The 21,296-nt window shown below is 53.2% G+C and overlaps 1 protein-coding gene across 1 annotated transcript in view; it reads left to right on the top strand.

The window, feature by feature from the left end:
* Positions 1-21,296, top strand: part of POU2F2 (POU class 2 homeobox 2) — a 91,994-nt gene that overhangs the window by 12,752 nt on the left and 57,946 nt on the right. The window contains exon 2 of the mRNA XM_073016396.1: positions 4,476-4,536. The gene's annotated coding sequence lies outside the window, so the exon portion shown is untranslated. The remainder of the gene's footprint in view (positions 1-4,475; positions 4,537-21,296) is intronic.

The following is a 21,296-nucleotide window of genomic DNA, read 5'->3' on the forward strand; positions in this document are numbered from 1 at the left end:
CTGCAACCTCTGCCTCCCAGGTTCAAGCGATTCTCCTGCCTCAGCCTCCTGAGTAGCAGGGATTACAGGTGTCTGCCACCATGTCTAGCTATTTTTTTTTTTTTTTTTTTTTTTTTTGAGACAGAGTCTCGCTGTGTCACCCAGGCTGGAGTGCAGTGGCGCGATCTCGGCTCACTGCAAGCTCCGCCTCCCGGGTTTTACGCCATTCTCCTGCCTCAGCCTCCGAGTAGCTGGGACTACAGGCGCCCGCCACCACGCCCGGCTAGTTTTTTTTTTTGTATTTTTAGTAGAGACGGGGTTTCACGGTGTTAGCCAGGATGGTCTCGATCTCCTGACCTCGTGATCCACCCGCCTCGGCCTCCCAAAGTGCTGGGATTACAGGCTTGAGCCACCGCGCCCGGCCTATTTTTTTATATCTTTAGTAGAGACGGGGTTTCGAACTCCTGACCTCAGGTCATCCGCCTGCCTTGGCCTCCCAAAGTGTTAGGATTACAGGAATGAGCCACTGTGCCTGGCCTTTTTTTTTTTTTTTTTTTTTTGGAGACAAGAGTGTCACTCTGTCGCCCAGGCTGGAGTACAGTGGTACGATCTCAGCTCACTGCAACCTCTACCTCCTGGGTTCAAGAGATTCTCCTGCCTCAACCTCCTGAGTAGCTGGGATTACAGGCGCCCGCCACCACACCTGGCTAATTTTTGTATTTTTAGTAGAGATGAGTTTCACCATGTTGGCCAGACTGGTCCAAACTCAGAATTCTGATTTCTGTTCCAAATTTATTTATTTTTGGTGAGGGGAACCATCTGTATGTGTATTTTGTAAAAATGGAATGATATGCTACCTACTTGCTTATAACTTGCCTTTTCCTCTTCCTAACAACAGATTATGAACACAGTTTCCTTGTCAATAATTTTATTTCATGGTGTGAGCTGAGAGGAGTGTAAAAAAAAATTTATTTCAACCATGTTTTCAACAACTCTGCAGTCCTTCTTTGTATGGCCACTATGCCATCATTTATTGTACCAGTCCCCACTCATAGGATATCTAGGTTGGTTTTATAATTATCCCCAGTTAACAGATAAATTATAATTATAATTATCCCCAGTTAACAGATGAAGACATTGAGGCTCGAATGTGAAGCCTCTCACATGTGTGAAAAGCTAAGGCACAGTCAGAGGGGAGCTGGGGACCGCTTGGGTGCCAGCAACAGTCCCTGGCCTCCCTCAGGGAGGGTCTGAGGGACCCTGAGAGGAGAGAGAAGCCTGGGTAGAGGAAGCCCCCAAGACATAAGACATGTGACGTGTCAGAGGGGAGGTGGGGGCCCTTGAGGAGGAGACCACCCTCTTCCAGGCCCCAGAACCAGGCGTGATGCTGGCCTCAGTCCTACCCACTCAGGCTTCCCTCATCCCTTCCACTGCCCCCCTCCTTGAGCCCACTCATCGCCTGCTCCATCCTTGCCAGCTTATCAATAGGTTAAGTGGTCAGGTCAGCGATATTGACCATTTGATTAGGACCTTGTCAGATCAATCCCTGGCTCATCTTGTGGGCCTCCTCCCCTGCCCACACACTCCCTCCTGTTCTTCTGCTCCAGGGAGCAGGTGGCCACAGAAGCCTCTGCTCTCCCAACACAGCACCCCAGAACCGGGAGCCCCATGGCCCTTTGTGGGCCATTCCTGGTCCTCTGTTCAGGTACCCAGTTCCCATACCTTCTCCTTGCATCCACCTCTCTTACTCAGAGTCGTTAGATCTTGTTTGCTGTATGTCCCCTACTCCTCGGAGTCCAATCAGATAGAGCTGTCCCCACTTGGCTGTGTGACCTTGAGCAAGTGACTTTACCTCTCTGAGCCTCCATTTTCCACAGCAGTGTCATGGGATGACACTCACCGAACAAATGTGAGATGCCGAGAGATCACACCTGCAGAGCAATGACCCAACCCTGGTGCATGACCAGCACTCAGGAAATGCCAGTACCGATGTGTCTGTGAGTGCCAGTGTTTCCATCTGTCCATCAGTGGGGTTGTATATGGGCATTCTGTGTCTGTGGGGGCAAGTGACATCATCATTCTTAGGCCTGTCCCAAGCCCTGGCTTGGGACCACTCCCTGTGCTGGGCAATGCTTCGGACCCCCAAAGGAGCCAGGCCCTGCCCTGCCCTCAAGGAGCTCACAGTCTGCCACGTACGTGGCAAACTGACCCCAGGACACGGCAAACCATTATATATACCAGCTGAGGGGAGACTTGGGCCAGGACCAAACCCTGAGCTTGCTTTCCTTCTGTGAACACTGGAATCTACCCTTTATGTGGCACAGCTGCAGGAAATGTAGGCTTTGGAGTCAGACACATCAGGTTCAAATTCTGGCTCCCCCTCTTCCTGTGCCTGCTAACTGTGGGCCAGCTGCTGCCCCTCTCTGTTCCTCAGAGTCCCCATCCGTACAATGGGAGAAGACATCTTATAAATAGCTCCCAGTCTTAAGGCACTGCTGGGAATACAGCTCCCAGATCCTATGGACTGTCTCTCTACTTGGAGGTGTTGTGTGCTTGGGAGAGGGGTCCTCTCCCCTCTGTCAGAGGGCATATTGGGGTTTGGGAACCCGGGAGATGGGATGAGAGTTGGAAGCAGATATGCCAGGGATGGTGCTGCCTATGAGCTTCACAGCCCCAGGTAGCAGAGGGCAGGGAGACTGAAGTGTGGGCCCTGCTGCAGGGAAGCCCAAGGTGGGGGCACTGCCTGGGGGAAGACCCCAGCCCTAAGGCGCTGTCTGACTCTGGCCCCCCCGAGGCCTGGGGATTCCCTCACCCGCCCCACCCACCATCACTTACACCAATATTGACGGTTAATGCCGTGTCGCCACCGTGTTCAACACTCAGCGCGGCTAATTGTTTTGACTGGGAATCGGCAAGGCGATTAAACGCCATCGATTTTGCCCTGCGCGCTGCATCGATTTTTAAATTTCCTATTGATCCCGGCCCTAAATCTCCTTAACCAAGACCTCACCGTGGAGATGACAGCCGCTGATTAGCTCCAGGGCGGGGGCTGGGGGGAAGCAGCCCCTGGGCGGGGAGCAACCCCAGCTCCTCCCTCCCTCCAGGGCCCAGGGGTTCTGGTCCCCTTCTGCCCCTGAAGATGAAGGCCCAGGGAGAGATAGGACAGATGGAAGAGGAAGTGGGGAGACCCTTGGCCCTTTTTACTCCCCTTTTGCTTCTTGTTTGGGCTTTTCCCTGGTCTCTCTGCCCCAGCTTCTTTCATTCCTCTCTGTCTATGTCTCTCCATCTCTTCTCTTTCTCTCTCCCCTTCCTTCTCAGTCCATCTTTTTCTCTATCCTCCTCCACCTCTTGAACTCTGGTGCCTCCCTTAATTCCTCACTCCTCCTTCCTGCAGGGCTGTGGAGAGGCTCAGCAAACCCTCTTTTGGGATGGGCCTCCTGATCTCTTGCCTACCTCTCTGTTCTGTCCATCTTGTACACAGGAGGTAGAAGGACCTTTCCAAAGGCAAACTGGATTATATCCATCTCCCTCTCCCTCTCCAACGAAGCCCTGGCTGCTTGGACCAGGCACTTGAGGCCCTGCAAGGAGCAGCCCCTGCAATCTAGAAGCCTTGTCTGTCTCCAGTTCTCTTACTGAACCCTGGACAGGCAAAGTTCTGGCATTCTCGTTCCTTGCACTTGGTTCTTTCTCTGACTAAAATTTGTCTTCCAGGTTTGGCTTGGGTGTTGTTTCCTCCCTAAGTCTTCTGTGATCTCACCCAGGATGCCCGCAGCACCCTCTGCTTATCCCAGCGTGTTGGCATTGGCTTTTCCTTCTGTCTCCTCAACTTGCCTGTGAGCCCCATAATAGAACAGAGACCTTGTCTAATTCATCTCTGTCCCCTGCCACACTTGATTCAGAGCCAGAGAAGCCTCGATATTTGTTGATGAACTAAATGCACAAATGAATGGCCAAATGTACAAGTCAGAAATATCATTATGACTTTTATTTTTAATCTCCCCATAGCACAGAGGAACTTAATAATGAGTAACCCTTTCAAATTTCTGTCTCATTTTATCCTCCTAGCAGTCCTTTGAGATACACAGTTTAATCAATTAATTCCTCCATCCACCCACCCATTCACTCTGTCATCCGTTATGCACTAATTGAGCATCTCAAATTTGCCAGGCCCTCTGCCAAACACAAAAGCTACAAGACACAGTCCCTGCACTTTAAGAAGCTTCCAGTCTGATGGGAAAAACGATGTTCCACAGTGGCAGGTACCAGTATGCCTATCTATGAGATGGGGACACTGAGACTCAGATGCCAGAAGTGACCACTGAAGGCAACAAGTGACTCACTGGACCTGAGTCCCAGGCACCTGACGCCACAGTTCGCCAACTGCAGCTCCTGATGATGTGACAGGAGGAGGGTTCCTCCACTGGAGGAATGCAGAATCCCGCATGAGGATGAGACGAGTTCTCCAGGATGTTGACTGCATTCTCCTCTCTCTCCAGGTTCTCAACTGGACTGGGTTGGTGGCCTGAATGTATTAGCTTCGCTGCGTCTGCCCAAGAGGTAAGGACCACAGCCTTAAGAGTTTTGCTTATTGATGCACCTTCTGTTTTCTCACAGAAGTCTCTGTTTTCCCATTCTCGTCTCTGGACTCACCCTGGGTGTGTTGCTGCTCTTCTCCACTCTGCTCACCCAGAGGTTAGAATGTGACTGCTCTGTTTTCACCCTCCACGCATCCTGTGGCTTTCGGGCCAAACCAGTGGTTCTTGGTGTTGGTAACTGTGGGTGTTTCTGCTGATGAGTGTTAGGGCTCAGTAGGAGAGAGATAGGGGTGACTCGGTGGCTCAGATCACAGCTTTGGGGTCAAGCACACCTATGTTCGAATCTCTTTTCCTGACTTCGCGGGACTTGGGAAAGTTGGAGCCTCCATTTCCTTATCTGTTAGTAGGAATACTAATAGAACCCACCTGAAGTGCCATCCTGAGAGCAAAAGGAGATAGAGGAGGAAGAACAGGTGCCTGAGTGATCCTGGGCATGGCTCAGTTTCCCCATATGTCAAAGGAAGGTAATTAATAGCATTTGCCACATGGAGGTGGCGTGAAGATGAAAGTACTTATTCACTGGAATCGTGTAGCTGGAGAAGTGGGAGCTCAAAATATGGCTGGAAGCGTTCCCCTGAACAAAGAAGATTTTATGAAGCCCCTCCCTGAAGCCTACTGAGACTCCCAGGTAGAAGCCGTAGTTCTCCTGCTGCTCACCTCTGTGGGAAACAGGAGCTCTGGCCATTTGCCCTGGTGTTTCCTCCAGCTGGCTTGGTGAGGTCTTGGCAATGAGCATCTAGGGAGGAGGGTGGACAGGTCTTCTGGGGTGGGACAGCCCTCTTCTGCCACCCCTGTTCCCACCAGAGAAGTTTAACCCACAGGTCTCAGGACCCTGGGGAGGCCTCTGGGTGCCCTTGAAGGACTCCTACCCAGGAGTCCTCTGCTGTACCAGGAATCACAGACCTATTTTAAGAAGCAGATGGAAGCTGTAGCCCAGGGTTTACAACCCAGTATTGTAGGGACTGTGATGGACTGAAAAATGCATGAGGTGGGGGACTGCTTTTTAGCTCCTCTGACTGTTCTCATGCACAGATGCAACTTGACTTGCCAGGGTTTCTGATTTTTCAAAGGAAGCCAGAATCCCAGACTTGTGTGTGAAGTCTTCCAACCTTTAAATGTTGGCAACTAATGCAAAACTTCCAAAATCTCCTTGTGGTCCAAACCACATGTTTCAGGCAACCTTTGGCCCATAGATACCAAGTTTTGCAACAGTGTAGAGCTTCTCCTAGGAAAACACATCCCTACATTTACCCAGTTGTGCTACCCTTTGGGATGATCACAGACCCCCTGAAGCTCATTCATGGACCCCTGTTATCACTGAGAGTATTCGTTCCAGGATGTGTCATTTCTCTAGTGTGCTTTCTCCAGGGAACTGAAGTTGCAGCTTTTCCAGGAATCCTCACATCCTTGAAAAGAGAGTCAAGGAGTTTCCAGGTTGCAGAATTAGTTTGGGAGCTAGAGACTGGCTTTGAGGAGTGTCTGAAAGTTAGGCTGAAGTAACAGAGGGGTTTAATTATGTTTCCGGTTGGTAGAGGTTACAGTTAGGTCTATGATTTCAGTTGTCTTCAAATAGGTGTTCATTAAATATCCATGATTTCACGGACATGTGGGTGACTGATTTGGTAACTAGTAACAGGGCCGGTACATTCCAGTGAGGAAACTGATATTTATTAGGGGCCACCTTTGTGTGAGGGCCTGTTTTGGGCACTTTGCTTTTAATCCTCACTGCAACCCTGTGAAGTGGGCGTTGGCACCTGTTACAAGAAAAAGAAACTGAGGCACAGAGCGTGAAGGCAACTTGCCTAAGGCCACCCAACATGTAAGCAGTAGAGTCAGAATTTGAACCTGGGTTTGCCTGACCTTAAAGCTCTCATTCTTTTACTTCACCAAAACCCACCCTAGTTTTTGGTATCTCCACAGTGCGGCAAATTTCTGTACTTTGGGAGTGAATTTGATTTCGGACACCACCTGAAGTCTGATTTAGCAGCAGCTCTGATGAATTTAGCAATGATAATACTGGGGCCACTTGTTGGTCTTTCAGTAGAAACTGGAGACAATTATACACTAGAGAGACGCTTTGCTGATGGAGTTTGTAAACTGGCCTTGAAGGCTGTTGCCAAAATATCAGATGGTACAAGAAAAAGTTCAGCCTCCTGGGGAGACATCTTTGAAGGAAGCCATACTCTTTTAGGTGTATAGTTTTGTAACAAAACAACTACAGTAAACATCGCCCCCACCTGCTCTGTCTTTCCTTTATAGCCACACTTGGAAGGTGAGTGATGCCCCAAACGTGTCTGGAGGCCCTCAATGCTCTGTGTGGGAGCTGGAGCCCCAGGATGAGCGAGAGATCCCTTCCCAGCCCTGGGGTCATGGTTGCCTCTGCTGCCCACACTCCCATGTGACTCCCCCTCCTCCTCTCCCTTCTGGCCCTTCCTCCAAATCTCTTCCCACCCATGCCAGGGCCTTCTCTCCACTCTGGGTTGACTTCACTTCTCTACCTCCTCAGCTCTCCATCTAAGGCTCCTCAACTCTGAGGGCCTTTCCTGACCCCTGGGCTGGATGACGCCTCCTTTTCCCTCCTGAGCACTATCACCATATCTGATTATATTCTGTATGTTTAATGTCTGCCCCCAGAAGCCACTGGGCAAAGGGACCTCTCTGTTTGTCTAACACGTCTGTCTATGCTCAGTCCCTGGCACAGTGTAAGTGCTCAGCAAGCGTGAGTTGAATGAATAAATAAGTGAGCAAACAGACACATCAACGCAGATCCATCCATTTATTCCTTCAACCAACATTTTCTGGGATTCCTTGTGTACTAGGCCTCGTGCCACCATCTGGAGATGCAGAGAGGCGGGAGACCCATGTGGCCTTTGAGGGGCTTTCAGGCTGGTGGGGCCTCAGGCACACAGACACCACCAACCTGAACCAGGGGACTTCAGGATGCTGGGTTAGGGGAGAGAGGGATAGACTGGTCGGCCTAGGGGGTCCTCAGGAAGTCTTTGGGGGTAAGGAGAGAACTCCTGAAAGGTAAGGAGAAGCCGAGGGCTAAATTATGTTTCGGGTGGATGGGAAGGGGTGTGGACTGACTGGGTTCCTACTCACTATTGGGGACTGTGGATGCTGACCTGGCCTCAGAGTCCTCACAGCCAGCTACAGTCCCCTGGGCATCTGGTGCCCTCCAAGTGCCAGGGCAGGAGCAGGGCTATGGTACCACTTTGTCTCTCCTTCCCTTCTGTCCTTCCATCCTTCCATAAAAAGACACAACAGACTTCGACGTGGAGTGGTCCCAGGGCCACAGAGGTAACTCAGACATAAGCAGCAGGGATGTGCCCCAGGGTGCTGGCACACCCTGAGGGGAGTCCTGAATGCCTCAGAAGCAGAAGCTTCGCTCTGGGTGAGCGGCTTTCATCCTGGGCTGGTGAGGTGACGTAGAAGGAACAGAACTCAGGGCTGCATGAGGAGGATGTTTAGCCGCACTTGAGGACATTCTCCCACGGCCAAGAGTGTAGGTGTGGCAGGGGGCTGCCCTGGGGTCGGAGGCGCAGGCCTTAAGGGCAGTTCAGATTCTGCAGACAAGCTGAAGAAGCCAGGGGGTGGCGTCAGCGACTTGTCCACATGCCCCAGGCCCAGTCTGCCTCCTTCTGAATTGCACCCCTGGGAGCTTTGGCTAGGGGAATAGGGTGTGTGCTGTTCCAGATGCGGCTTAAAGGATGACTGGGCTGGGACAGAGCTTCAGTGTAGAGGCAGCTCTGGGATGCTGGTGGGCTATGACTGTGGGGTGGGACCCATAGGGTGGTCTGTAAATGGCAGCTGTTTGATCTGGGTAGTGGGCAGGGGCACTACTCGCTGGATGTGGAGTCCAGATGTGAGGGTCTGTTTACCACTCGGGTGCTGGGAGGTGGCAAGAGATTGCTTGATCCTTTTGGCTGCCTGTGCTCTGTCACTGGGTGGGTGGAGACAGCTGTGGACTGGGAATATTTGTCAGCCATGGGGTGGGGATTATAGATGCGTAGGAGGTCAAAATGGCTTGCATCTCTGAGCTAGTTCGGGGACCAGTGGGTCCCTGGAATCCCTGACAGTCCCACAGCAAATGAAGGTCAAGTAGCCACCATCCTAGTAAGCATGGAGCCCCAGGTGCCGAGAGCAGGCACTTGGCTCTGACTTCAAATAGAGAGATATTCCTCAGGGCTCTTCGAAGCACTGGTGAGGGCTGGTAGGCAGAGAGAAGGCCTCAGAGAACAGCCCTGGATGTTTTCAGCTGTGCTTGTTAAAAATCTTGATGCGTGCCCCACCCCCACCCTGCGGTTGTTGGGCTCAGCTGCCCTACCGGGTCTCTGCTCCTGGCTTTCCTTCCTTTCCTCTTCCTCTCCCTTTGGCTCCAGCCCCAGCATCATCTTTCTTCTTTTTCTCGGTCTTCATTATGTGTCTTGGCCTCTCCATTCCTCCCTGGTCACCTCCTTTTTCTCTGAGCTGGATCTCTGTGTTGAGTGTTGCCTGTGGGCTGAGTCTTAGCTTTTGTCTCCAGAAAGAGCCACACTGAGATCTGGAGACTGGGGAGATCCAGAGATCGGGCCTGGTATGGGTGCGAGGCAGGGGAGGAAAGACAGGAGGAAAAAAGATGATTGAGGGAAAAACAAGAAAGGAACAATTTACCCACTCCTGGCACTCCAGGACAGCTTGAGGTCCTTTACACAGTGATCCACCTTTGCATTTCTCAGACTCTCAAGCAATCCTCCTGCCCCAGCCTCCCATGTAGCTGGGACTACAGGCTAGGACCACTGTGCCCAACCTTGCTTTTCTTGGGGATGAGGTGGATAGGAGGGCCAGAGGGATTGTCTAAGAAACGGGAATCCAGAATACACCAGATGGGAGTGGAGGGAGAGGGAGACCCAGAGAGCAAGCACAGAGAAACACAGAGAGGGGAACGGAGCAATGGAGAGGAGCAAAGAGGAAGAGGGAACAGCAGAAAGTCAGAGGCAGGAAAGCAGAGTGAGGGACTCAGAGACAGAAAGGAACAGAGAGAAAGAGAGGGAGCGTGCTTGCGAGCTGAGTGCGTGAGAGTGTGTCAGAGAAAGATGAAGGCAGCTGGGATGAAGGCAGGGGACAATGAGAAAGAAAAAACAGTTTGGGGCAGCTGCAGCTGAGGCAGGTGGGCAGGACTGTGGGGCAGGAAGGAAGGACCTCACACCTGGCTCCTACCCCCCAGGCTGGCCATGCCTGGCAGAGTACGAGGAAATTGGCCAAGGCTCTGGTGTGTGTGGACTGTGTGTGGAGGGTGAGGTGGTGGTGTGTGGTAAGGAGGAATGTACTGCTCTCTCTGCCCCTGTGATCAGGTCCCAGTTGGCTCTGGCTGGTCCCTGAAGCTACCTGAGATCATCCCTGTCCATTCATCCTGTCCCCTCCCCACCCTGGCTCACAGGGACTCAGAGGAACATGGAAAAGGCTTGAGCATCCCTGACTTCTGGCCTGGAGAATGGGGAGAAAGGGGTGTATGTGTGTGTGTGTGTGTGTGTGTGTGTGTGTGAGAGAGAGAGAGAGAGAGGTCACTTTGGACATGGTCCCCTTTCAGCTTCTCTCTAGCTTTGCCATCTCAGAGTCTCTAGTGCGTTACCAACTCCCCTCCACCACTATCTGCCGTCTGCCTTTTATCTCTCTGGTCTCCTTTCTGTCTCTCACTCTCACTCAGCCTTTCTGTTCCTCTCTGTGCATTGCCCCCTTTCTAGTTCTCCCTGCCTCTGGCCCCCGTTCTCTCTTTATCTGCGTCTTCTCTCTGTGTGGCTCCATCACTGGGTTTTCCGCTCTGTTGTGTGCTCTTTCTCTGTTTCTCTCTCTGTCTCTCCAGTCTCTGTCTCTGTGTCTCTCTGTCGTGCTCTCTGCCTTTGCCCTTCCTCTGCTCTTTTTCTCTGCCTTTGCCTCCTGGTTTTGGTGTCTGTGTCCCTTCTAGTCTCTTTCATCTTCTGTCTCTGCTTCTCTGTGCGTCTCTCTGTGTGTCCCTCTGTCTCTCTGCCATTCTCTTTCTCTTGTCATCTCTCAGGGTCTCTGGCTGTCCATCCCTGCCTCTGTGTGTGTCTCTCTCGCTCCCCGTCCCTGCCCCCCCCTTTTTTTCCTGTTTCTAACACCCACACTCACATCCTACCTCTGGAGTAATTGCTTTTGTCTGGGTTGGACTGGACTTGTGGTGGGGGGAGGGCGGGGGGAGCGGGTGGCGCTGGGGGGGTTGGGAGGGACGGAGGTCGCTTGGTGGAGTTGAGGTGGCATCCACCAAAGCAGGGGTGTTGAGGAGCAGAGCTACAGCCTGCCCAAGGTGCGGGGGGGTGGGGGCCTGGGCCCATCCTGGCAGGGGTCTGGGGTCTCTGGCAGGGAAGGGAAAGAAGGCAGGCAGGCCCTGACATTGGGATTTGGAGATGATGTAGTGATAAAACAGGCTAGTCAGTGTCTCCGTGGCAGCCCCTGCTGCCTCGCCACCCTCCCCCACTCAGAGACTCAGAGTTGTAGCCTCTACACACACACACCCTGCCATGTACACCGAGTCACCATGACACACACAGGGACACACCCAGAGCCTCCAGCCCACTTGTGGAAACACAGTCGACCATCGGCACACAGGGACACACAACATCACAGAGACACACAGAGAAACCACATCGACTCTCCGACACTCATGAGGAGAATGCACTTCCAGTACACACAGAGACCACCGCGCAGATCCCTGAAGCACACGCAGCTGCCCACAGGCACAGGCACAGGTCCACACGGTACCCATGGAGGCTCACGCATAGCAGCATCGGTGCTCAGACACGCTCTGGCAGGGGCATGCGCACGCCAACACACACAGGCTTCCAAGAGCACATGGGAACACACAGCTACCCCATTAACTGGGGACAGAGGAGACAGATTCCTGAGGAGCTCCTGGGATACATCCCCAAGGGACAGACAGAGACATAGGGATACCCAGGGTCAAGGAGACACTCATGGAAGTGCATACACAGCCACCCAGTGCTCCTGGGACACATCCATGAACTCATGGTCACACACAGACATGACTCAAGGGCCAAGACGCTCGGGTATGTGCAGTCCCAGAGTCCCCCAGCAGAGCCTGAGGACACATGCACACCCTGTGTCCATGGCAGCTTGCACACCACAGACCTCTTGCTGGAACCTCCTGTCCGAAGCCACACAAGCCTCCCACCCCCACCACACATGTGCAGGCCAGACCCTGGGGTGAGGCCAAGGCAGCTTCTACCCACAGGGACCCAAAGGCGGGGCAGCCGGCAGCTCTGTGGGTAGGCGCAGGCTGGCCTGAGGGGTCGCCCCACTGTTCTTTGCGTCCATTCACAGGCTACTCCAGCACCCCCCCCAGACTTTCCCCTGCCTCACGGACTCAGGACAGTGTCTCTCTGGACCCGCAGGTGCCCCCTGCCCACCTCCCAGAGCTCTGTCGGTCACACACCTTCAAAGGGCCCCATCTACCTGAGCTGCTCCCAATTGAGGGGATGCCTGCTTTCTCCCAGGGGGCTTGTCCCTCAATTTATCCCAGCCCCCTACCTGAAACTGTGGCCCCCATCCCCATCTGCTTCCTTGCCCACTCCCATACTCACCCCCTCTCCCGGCTGTCCAAGCTCTCAGCCTCCCTAAGCTCTCCTGCTGTAGGGGAGTGGTGGGGGGTGCCTGGCCCCTCAGAGGCCTGGGTAAGGGGTACATGATGGTGGGGGACCTGGGTGCGGCTCCAGGAAAAGGAAGCAAGGCAAGCAAGGGAGAGAGAGAGAGGCAGAGGCAGGCAGCCAGCCAGCCGGCTTTATATCCCTGCCGTATTGATCCACCATGTCACAGCCCCGGTCGATAGCCAGCCGAGAAAGAGAGAGGGAGAGAAGGGAGGGGAGGTTTGGGGGAGGGCAGCCGGGACCCCTATAGTCCTTGGCCCATCTGGGGCTTTCTTGGCAGGCTGTGGGGGCATGTGTGAGCCCATCCCACCCCCTCCAAAAGAGGCCCGCCTTATCCTCCCCCTCTCCCTCTTGGCTGCGGCCCTCTCAGCCAAGAGCCACCTCAGCCTTCATAGGAGAATTTAAGTACAGAAGATCTGCCTCTTTCCTTCTGTCTCTTTGGAGGCTTCTTATCCCTGTGGGCATGGGGTCTCACAGCTGTTCATTGCTTCAGCTACCCTTTGCGCCCCACAGTTGGGCTTTGTGGATGGGAGGCCCTGACGCAGTGTTATGGGTGGATTGTGACCAACCAGAGTGTGAATCCTCCTCCTTCACTGTGGCCATGGGCCACATTTTCCCAAAGGGGAAAACTGAAGGCCTCTTCCCCAGCCACCACGAGCCAGGTACTCAGGAGCACCCTGTCTATGATGGTTTCCCGCCCTTTCCGACGGACGTTAAGTTTCTTCCCACAGCTGTGCCAGGCCAGTGCTCGAGGTCACATTTAGACATTTTTTCTGGCTTCCTCCCCTGCCCACTGGCTTAAGAGAGGAGAACGCTTAGCCGCATTTTTTCCTCAGCCTCCTCTTCCCTCTCCATAGAACCTTCTACCATCTGCCCCTACCAAACCTCCCCTGACCTGGGTAGGGAACGGCAGGAAAGGAAGATGTCTTCCCTTAGTAGGAAGAGAAGTGAGGGGCGAGACTCTGGGACAGCGCTGAGAACCCTGGGCCTGGGCTGTCTCTCCTCTCTGGGCCTCAGTTTCCCCCCACCCCCATCCGACCCTGCCCAAGCTGGAAGGTCTGTATGGCTCTGAGATCCGTAGGGATTGGTGCAGATGGGAGGCAGGGCCATCCAGAGGGTGAGCGCAGGGCCAGGGGGTGCCTGTTGCCCCTCCCTCAGCCAGGACTGCCCGGGTCCCAGGTGCGTCCCCCCAGCCCCCAACTCCCCAGGGCTCCAGTTCTTTGTCTGTCCAGATCCTCCTCTCCTCCCAGCCCAGCCTCCGAGAGGTTGAGGAATCACCTTAGCCTTGACCCGAGGGGGAGGGCAGAGGAGGGGCAGGCGGCCCCCACCCCCGCCTTCTGCCCATGGCCATCCCCACAGCCCCTCTCCTCCCCGCTTCCCTGAGTACCAGGCCATCCCGCCAGCATCAGGCCGATGCTCCCTTTGTTAGGAAGGGGGAGGGGAAAGAGACAAGCTGAGGGGACGTGGCCTGACCCCCGACCTCGCCCCCTCCCTCCTCCCATCTGGGTCCCCAGGGGCTCAGAGCCCCCTTGACGGACAGTTCTGACCATCAGCCAAATGGCTCCAGGACTGAGCAGGGGGCCAGGTAGGGGGGAGGGGAGGAAGGCCTGGCCAGGGCCCTCAGCCCACCACGGATATGTGTGTGTGGGTGCTCTGAGGTTGGAAGGAGGCCCCTAGGAGGGGTGGCAGGGGGAGATGGGCACCCACAGAAGACAGGCTCTAGGAGGAACCTGGTTGGATTGGGGGATACAGAAGCAAAGTGGGACTCATCTCAGAGCCAGCAGTTCTGGGCACCCTGTGGATAGGGGCCTGGCCCAGGCAGATGCCCCCACCCCACCCCCACCCGGCCTGCGGCATTGGGAGTGCAGCGAGTTTAAAAAAAAAATTAAAAAAAAAAAAAAAAACAGGAGCAGGAGAAGCTGGGGGAAAAAATATATAAGAAAAAATATAATAAGAACTAAGCGGTGGCTGCAGGAGAGAGAAAGGGCAGGAGGCGGGGAGGGGGGTGCAGGGGGGAGGGCGGCTCGGGCCCTGGTCGCTGCGAAGGCCGGCCGCCGGCCTCTGCGCTGAGCCCTCCGCGTCCCCCCTGCCGGCCCCCTCCAGCCCCGATCGATCCAGTTTCTTGGCAATAAAGCATTTTTATTGTCAGCTGCCCTGAATGCCAAATGTGAGCCTGGTCCTGCTCCCCCCCAACCTGCTTCCTCGCCACCCCTCCCCCAGCCCTCTCCACCCCCTCCCCTGCCATTCCCCCCACCGCAGGATCAGCATCGTCCATCACCAAGACCCCCTCCTCTTCCTCCTCATCCATGTCAGCTGCAGTGCCCGCACATCTTCAATAATCCACCAAGCCCTCCACCCCCCATCTAGGCCTCTTTGCTCCCTTCCCTAACCCCAAACCTGTAGAGGAGCAGAAAGGTGGTCACAGGATGGGTGGTCTTGGGGGGCACAGGGATGGGTAGGAGGAGGTATGGGAGGGTGTTGGGGTCACCAGGCAGGGAGACGATGGCCACAGGTTGAGGGAGGCATTGGCCAAAGTCAGGATAGCCAAAGCCTGTCCCTTAGCAGCCAGCAAGGGACAAGAACAGGTAGGGTATCTGTGGGGACCAGTGCCTGGAGAGGGGAGACAGACTGCAGCCCCTCTGCCCCTGGTTACAGCACTTCAGCTCTCAGTCCCCCAGGACCTGTCTCTCCTCCTTCCACACTGAACTTGGCCCTTTTCTTTGGGAGGCAGCTGGGTGTAGGAGAAGAGAGAGGGCCGGGAGCTGGACACCTTCCCATGCATCAGTCTCAGCTCTGCCCAGAGCAGTCCCTTCAGGGATGGGGATGACACCACACACCCTGCTGGACTGCTGGTGTGAGGGGCAGAGGAGAGGGTGTTGGGAAGCAATTTACAGAAGGCCCTGGTGGCCCCATGTCAGCTTGCTCTTCCCCCTCCCTCCCTCTTTCTTTTCTCTCCTGTTTTCTTTGTCTCTCTTTCTGCTGTTCTCTGTCTCTGCCTCTTTATCTGCACCTTCCTGTCTCTGTCTCTCTGTTTCACTCTGACTCTCTTTCCTTTATTGCTGCCTCTCCCTCCAGGGATTTAAAAACCTCCATATACTTCTCTGTTCTACCTTGATAGTCCCCAGTTACTCTTTCCCTGCACCCCTCTTTTTTCTGTCCTGCTGCATGCTTTTCACTCCGTCTTTTTCTACCCTGCTTGTGCCCCACATCCCTTGTCTAGCCCCATCTCTCTTGGTTCATCTCCCCTCCCATAGCCAGAGAAAGAAGCGGAGGCTTAGGTCCTTGGAACATCAGCAGAACGTGCAGAAAAAGGGTCTTAAGCCCCTCTTCTTTCTCTTGGCAGTGTCAGTGCGTAGGGGAGTTCAAACAAGTCTACTGGGAACTGAGGGGTGGGGCCTGTCTGTCTGCCACAGACGAGCTATGTGGCTTTGCTCAAGTCATGCCGGCCCTGAGCCTTGGTTTCCCCTGAAAAGCGAGCTGCTCCAAGGGTGTTTACAACCTCCCCTGTGGATTATATTGCCTCGAAAGCCCAGGGTCCTCTGTATCCTAGGGAGGGAGTTCAGGGCAGGATCTTCACGCTGGGAAACATGGTTGCCCCTCTTCTCACCTTCTCATGGTGTCTTGGGAAGGTGAAGCTGCAGGCGTGGGCAGGTCTAGGGTGCCGAGATTTTTCCTCTCGGTCTGGGCGGGAGAGAGGCCCGACCAGGGTCATGCTTTAAGGAATATGGGGCGTGGATTCAATACGCCTGGGTCCGTGTCCATTGTCAGCTCCCCAGAGCAGGGGCCATGACATCACTGGTCCCTGATTCATTGCTTGCCACACATGGGGTTCAAGGGACATTTGTGGAGCAAGTGAGGAGAACCCGTGCAACAGTACAGGCTGGGGCGGGGCTGGTTGGGGAGGAGCAAGTCCTGAGTAGGAGGCACAGTGGGAGGAGCAGAGGGGTTCAGACATCTTTGGGTTGAATTGAGAAGTTGACAGATGGGGGTATTTGGAGGAGGAGGAGGATCTCAGGATGACCCTGGGTGTCCTTTCCAAGCCTCTCCCCTTCACCTAGGACCAATCACCTCCACCTCACACCAACAAACTCTGCATTAGTGCAGCTTTCACAGTTCCCCACCTCTGGCTTCACAGCTACCTGGTTTGCGGAGGGCAGTGAGGATCTCTGTGTTAGAGAGATCCCTCTGACATAGGAGATCGGCATTTGTGTTTCAAAGGTGTGTGCAGACCCACGTATTTACCCACATGCTATGTGCTTGTTTATGCCTGAAACAGTGCTTACTTTTCACCAGTTATGAATTTTTTGGCATTACCATCAAACAAAAGTTTTCCAAGTAGTACAAGACCTTCCTAATAGAAGACAGAAAGGTCCCTCTGGGCCATGTGGGAAAGGCCAGGGTGTGAGCATAAGAACTAGGCGTCAGCTGGGCCAGGGCTGGGTGGGTCTTGGGTTGGAGATGAGGTTGGCAGGATCAGCTGAGGAGTATGGGATTCAGGCCAAGGCCAGGAAACCTGGAAAGAGGTGAGGGCTTTGGGGGTGAAGGATGAAGAAGGGGGCAAGAGATCAGAGGATACTTCTCCTGCAATGACCATTTCACCACCTCCCTGGCTGCCTGAGGAAGGGCCCCCTGGACAGGGGCTGCTCTTTGGAGTTCAGAACATGTCCAGGTTTCCCACTGCCTGCCTTGAGAAGGCAACTGGGCACAGATTTGGGAGTCCCTTTCCATCTGGCTCCGGCTGCCCCTCCTGTGAGTCCTCTCTGACTGACCGCTAGCCTCTTATCATCCTTCGCTCATGCTGTTCCCTCACTGGAAGCGGAACCATTCTGGCAGCTGCTTATGGACTGCCTTCTGTGTGGCCGGCCCTCAACCTGTGCTCCTGCTCACCTCCGACCACCCTAGGCTGTAGGCATTTTCATTATTCCCACTTTGCAGATGGAGACATTGAGCCTCAGAGAAGGGAAGTGACTTGCCCAAGGTCTCTAGACAGTGAGAGGCAGAGCCAGGACTGTGATTCTGGCTGGCCCTCTGAATTGATTCCATTCATGTTTGTCAACAGCCCACTGCTAGGGGTCAAGCTCTGTTGGAGATGCTCGGGAAACTTGCCTGCCTTGGTGTGAAGGGTACAAATCCCGGCTCTTCCACGGACCCACCATGACACCCCGGGAAGGGGGCTCCTCGTGTCTGAGCCTTATTTCCTCCTCTGGGTCATAACTACTACCTCACAGGGGTCAGGGAAAGGGGAAATACAAAACGCAGTGTCACCTGACAAATGGCCATGCCCTTTCCTGTTGTTCTTCTCTCTGACTCCTGCCCATCCTCTAGGTTCCAGGTCTTTTAAACTTTTATATTCGTAGAGCATTTTTTCCCAACGCACTGTCAATATTCATTGACTATTTGGATCCTCACCACTAACTTTATTTATTTATTTATTTATTTTTTTTTATTTTTTTTTTTTCTGAGACGGAGTCTCGCTCTGTCACCCACGTTGGAGTGCAGTGGCGCAATCTCGGCTCACTGCAAGCTCCGCCTCCCGGGTTCACGCCATTCTCCTGCCTCAGCCTCCCAAGTAGCTGGGACTACAGGCGCCCGCCACCGCGCCCGGCTAATTTTTTGTATTTTTTTTAGTAGAGACGGGGTTTCACCCTGTTGACCAGGATGGTCTCGATCTCCTGACCTCGTGATCCTCCCACCTCGGCCTCCCAAAGTGCTGGGATTACAGGCGTGAGCCACAGCGCCCGGCCAACCACTAACTTTTAAAGGAGGAATTATTATCTTGATTTTATAGAGGTGGAAACTGAGGCTTTGAAGACTTCAGTACTCTGCCACAGGTGCTTGTCCCTATGCAGGATCCATTCAATTCATTCATTCCACGTGTCTGTTGAGCACCCACTATGTGCCGGGCATTTGTTGGGCACTAAATATGTAGCAGGAAGCAGAACCAGCACAGCGTATTTTCATGGAGTTGACAACTAGAGAAGATGCAGATCTTTCAGTGTAAACATCAATCAAATACAAAATCAGAAACTGATAAGTCTGTCCCAAAGAATAGACTAGAATAGGGAGCCAGGAGAGAGGGCAAGGTATTTAAGCGAAAACTTAAAAGATGGGTAGGATTTAACGGGGCAAAGAACACAGGAGGAGTGTTCCAGACAGAGGGAATGGCACATGCAAAGGGCCTGGGGTTGCAAAGAGCGTGTTTTAAAGAACAGAGAGGAGACAGCACGGCTTGGAGCAGGGTAGGCAAAGAGGAGAATGATGGGGGAAGAGATGAGAGGTGTCAGCAGGGATGGGATGACATAGGACTTCATAGGTCGGGTTAAGGCTATTGAGTTTTATTTCCAAATGCATGGGAAGCCCCTGGAGAATCTTAAGCAAGGGAGTGACACCACCTGATTATGTTTTAGAAGGACCCTCTCTGGGGGCCGGGGGGAGATGAGACTATCTGAGACAGTCATGGAAGAAGGGATACCTTCGGGGAGGAGACCACTGAAGTCACTCAGGCCAGAGGTGGTGGTGACCTGGACTGCAGTGGGAGGAGTGGAGGAACCAGAGAGAGCTTTTGCTTTTGGAATTGGTGACAATATCAAGGCTCAAAGAAGTGGAGAGCAGAGAGTGAGAGTCTGACCCTTCCAAACCTGAGCTTTTCCTCTTACCAGATCAGGTGCTACTTTTTCCCTAGGAGGCTGCGGGAAGCCTCCATGAGGCAGGTGCCTGCATTGCTTCTATTTAGTGTTCTCCATGTGAACCCTAAAGTGCCTGGTTGGCACTAAGAAGTTTGTTGCCAGACAGGGATCTTGCACAGATATGAATGAGGGGCCTTCCCTTAGGAGACTTCATGGAGGAGGTGAGCTCTGAGTAAGGTGGTGTAGGGAGCAAGTAGATTTGAAGGTGTTGGCTCCCCTCAGCTGCCCTCACAGCTGGTCTTTCTGTGTGAGCTTGGAGAATCTGCTAGGGCCCCACAAAGTAGGGCTGGGGAGCATTGTGCAATCTGCATCCCAGAGTTGTCATGACTCAAGGTGGGCAGGTGATGTGAAGGCACTCAGTGAATGGTTCATATTGGCAGAAGGCCGTAACTGGGGACAGAGATGGGAGACACATAAATGTCTCAGACAGCAAAGCCCAGGTCCAAGTCCAGTGTTTCCTGCTGAGCCAATGGGACAAAGTGGGCAAGGGTTTCAGGGAGAGGAAGAGAACAGTGGATGGCAATGTGAACTTTGGAGTCCGACTGCCTTTGTGCCAATCCCGGTTCCATCTGTGTCTCCAGCCAAATGATTTAACTTTGCTAGGCATCAGTGTTTTCCTCTGTAAAATGGGGATGTTAACAATGCTTTTTTGTAGAGTATTTAGAAGATTCAGTGAGAAAATGCTTCTAAATATTAATGTAGGTGGAGGGCTTCTTTTTAACTTGTCTAAAGCAGAACTCTTTTTTTTTTTTTTTTTATTAAGACAGAGTCTCGCTTTGTCACCCAGGCTGGAGTGAAGTGGTACAATCTTAGCTCACTGCAACCCCCACCTCCCGGGTTTAAGTGATTCTCCTGCCTCAGCCTCCCGAGTGCTGGAATTACAGGTGTGTGCCACCATGCCCAGCTAATTTTGGTATTTTTAGTAGAGATGGGTTTCACTGTGTTGGTAAGGCTGGTCTTGGACTCCTGACCTCAAGCAATCCACCCACCTCAGCCTGCCAAAGTGCTGGGATTACAGGCATGAGTCACTGTGCCCGGCCTAAAGCAGAACTCTTGATTCCCTTTTCCAAGTTTCTCCAGGAGCTTGTGTCCATCTCAGTAAATGGTTGTCACACCAACAACCTAGACTTCCTCCTTGATCCTTCACTTTCCTTCAAATGTCCAGAGCTCAGAGTTTGCTTCAATGATGACAGGCACTGTATCTCATGGGATCTGGGCCAAAACAGTTCTTTTAAGTTAAACTCCTCTGAATCAATGTAGAGCACGTTCTGTAGGCAGGGCCCTCTGTGGATGCTGTTCAGGGTCCACACAGTTCTGAGAAAGGCACAGAGAGGTTGAGTGGCTTGCTCAAAGTCACACAGCTAGGACTCAGAAGTCTTTGCAGAGGCTGAAAGAGGCCAAGGCCACTTCTAATTTTTGAGCCTCCTAGTGTACTAAGGATGGAGGAATACTGAAATGGAACTACAGACCTGTGCTTTTAGCAATGACAACAATAAAATACCACATTAACTAATATTTATAAGATCATTTCAGGATTTATTAAAACAAAATTCATAGTATCTTACAGGTGGTGTGGTCTGTCAGTGTCACTCAACTATAAAGTAGAAAATACACATCTTGTTTTAATTTCATCCCCTTAGGAATGTGACACACGGGCCAAGTGACACATAGGCCACACCTAGCCCTGCAGCTGGGACCTAACTACTTATTTATGTGACTCCAAATTTGACACCTTTTCAGCCATCCTCAGTTGCTTTTGCAGAGATGCAAGAGACCCAGGACCTCACAGACTTTGGAGGAAAAGAAACATGCATGTGATCAGTGTAACAGCAAGGCCTGGGGCAAGGGGAGCTGGGCTCTGGAATCGGCCTGCCCATGACTGACTCTGGGCAACTCTTTGCCCTCTCTGACCCACCTTGGGGTGCTCCTCTGAAAAGGGGGTGGATAATAACAGCCCCTGCTTTAGTGGATTGTTGGGAAGATGCCAAAAGATGATGCAAAGAATGCATGTAACACATGCCTACACAGAGCAGGTGCCATGTAGCTGCTCTTGTTACTTAGTAGAATAGTGGGATGGTCTAGGGGCCTGGGGCATCGAGGCTTGAGAGCTCCCCAGGAGCATGGCCAAGCTGAGCCACCCTGTGTCCCCAGCTCCTGGCACAAGGTCTGGAACAGTGGGCCCTCCCTAAAGATGTGGAACTGAATGGTGTGGAAGAGGCTGTTGCCCAGGCTGAGCAGGAGTGGAGCACCAGGGGAGGACCAGGGAGCTGAGTGGAGTACCTGGCCTTTGCCTTCTTCTCCTGCCTTGTGAGGCCAGGTGGGTGCTCCCATTAGCTCCCTTTTGCAGGGTGTGGAGTACCTGGCCTTTGCCTTCT

Source organism: Chlorocebus sabaeus, chromosome 6, assembly GCF_047675955.1.
Source record: "Chlorocebus sabaeus isolate Y175 chromosome 6, mChlSab1.0.hap1, whole genome shotgun sequence".
NCBI lineage: Eukaryota > Metazoa > Chordata > Mammalia > Primates > Cercopithecidae > Chlorocebus > Chlorocebus sabaeus.